The sequence below is a fragment of the Gossypium raimondii genome, chromosome 5, assembly GCF_025698545.1.
Source record: "Gossypium raimondii isolate GPD5lz chromosome 5, ASM2569854v1, whole genome shotgun sequence".
NCBI lineage: Eukaryota > Viridiplantae > Streptophyta > Magnoliopsida > Malvales > Malvaceae > Gossypium > Gossypium raimondii.
In genome coordinates, this window is record NC_068569.1 from 49,360,525 (window position 1) to 49,362,585 (window position 2,061).

At 32.4% G+C, this 2,061-nt stretch overlaps 1 long non-coding RNA gene across 1 annotated transcript; it reads left to right on the plus strand.

Annotated features, from left to right (window-relative positions):
* Positions 1-743: 743 nt before the first annotated feature.
* On the plus strand, positions 744-1,625 carry LOC128041253 (uncharacterized). Its single transcript, XR_008195975.1, has 2 exons — positions 744-892; positions 1,199-1,625. It is a non-coding gene; the product is annotated as an uncharacterized LOC128041253 (long non-coding RNA).
* The last annotated feature ends 436 nt before the right edge of the window (positions 1,626-2,061 follow it).

Consider the following 2,061-nt stretch of genomic DNA (forward strand, 5'->3'; position numbering starts at 1 on the left):
GAAAATTTTATGGTAAGTAGGAATCTGAGTCTAGTTTCAGAGAAAATATACGGATTTAAATTTTGAGTCTCGTAACTCGAGTTATAATTAAATTAGTGACAGTCACGCAGGTGGACAGTTTTGTTGTGAACAATGAATTTAATTTTAAAAGCAAATTTTTATGCTCCGAATTGGTAAGTTAAATTGGATGACATCTCGTACTCGATTCCGGCGATAGTCTCGGGTAAGGGGTGTTACACTAAATATAATAATAGTAATAACAATAATGAGAATAAGTATAATAACACTGACGATAATAATAAAAAAATGTTAATAAATAAAAATAATAATAATAAGGACTAATTTGAAAATAAAACAAAATCCCAGGGGTGAATTTGAAACAAATATTAAAACATCCGAATTGGGAACTGTTCAACACTAGAGGGACTACTTCGACAATTGGACGAGAAAATCCCCTCTGGCATTTGGGTCCAATCAACAAAAACGGCGTTGTTCAATCATGGATCTAATTGGAATCGAAATAGAATATACTGTATAAATTAAAAACAAAGAATAAACTGAATTGAAATGACAAAGATATGCGGAAGGACTTATTACGGAATTAGACCATTAAAAGTAAAAACACGCAGATCCTGAGAAAATTGGTCGGGTCGCGCGCGGGTATCCCTACACCAAACGGCGCCGTTTTACTTTTATTATTAAAAACAATTTTTTTTCTAAAAAACAATTTCATTTCATTTTTAAAAAAAAAACTAAAACAAAGGGGAAACCTCTGCTAGGTTTTCCTTAACCCAAACTCCCCCCAGCCGCCACAACCACTTCAGCGAGCCTCAAGCTTCCCTCCGACTCCGATTCGGGCAAAGGAAATAGGGCTCCGTCTTCCTCCACGCAGGTAAGAATCTTCTCTCCTTCTCTTTATTTCTGTTTTGCACACCCAGAAAAAACGAAAAAACAAAGAAATAACGAAGAAAGCGATACAAAAAAAATGAAGAAAATCACCTTCCAAAATTGTTTCTTTTGATTCCTTGTTTCTGTATTTTAATATTTCTTAATACCACATTTTTTTCTAACCCCTATTTACAGATTTTATTTGGCTTTATATAGCCAAAAATAATGAAAAAAATCCCTCGAAAACTCCCTTCCATTTGTTGTAATTTCTGCTGCCATTTGCTGCTCGTGGTTCCTGATTTTGTTGTAGGTAGGTACTGGATTAAAGTACGTAGGCTATGCGAGTGCGACGTGCGCGACGTGCGCGACATGCGGGGCTACTGTGTGTTCGTGCGTGGAGGCGGTTGTGCGGCACCGAGGCTGGGAAGAGGGCTACTGCTAGGGTTCTTTCTGCTTCTGTTTTGTATTTTGGGCTAGTGCTAGGGTTAATAATTTGGGCCTTATTCAGCCGAATGCATTTAGTTTTTATTTGGGCTGTAGTGTTTAGTTTTTGGGTTTGTTAGGCCCGGGCAAAATTTGGGCTTTACATCACCCTTTATCGCTTTTTAATCACCTATTCATTACTTCCTCATCGCAGGTACCGGAGATCAAAAGGCCAAGTTAGGAGGGTCAAATTTTGGAATTTTTAAAATTTTTAAAATTTTTATATAAATTAATATATAATATTCATTAAAATATTCTTTTTTGTCAAATTCACTTTATTCTAGATAATTAATTATCTAAAAGAAGCTCATAATAATTTAAAGAATATAAAATTCTATATGAAAATTCTAGAAATATAAAATCTCGAAAATATTGTTGAAGAAATAATATATATGAGAAATAAAATAAAAAAGATTATCTTTCAATGGAATCCGATAACAAATTAAAAATAGAACAAAATAAAATAAATTAAATCATTATATGCTGCCTTAATGTTTCTTGAAACCAAATTAATAGTATCTTTCATTAAGTTTTATGCCTTTAAAGAACATTTAGAATTAATATTATAAAGACTTGTGACACTGATACTATTTCTTTAGCTAAAATGTAAAATATACCATGAAATTTTCTTTTCGATTTAATTCAAAATTTTAATTTATTTAAATTATTTTCAAAACTCAAATCATAAAA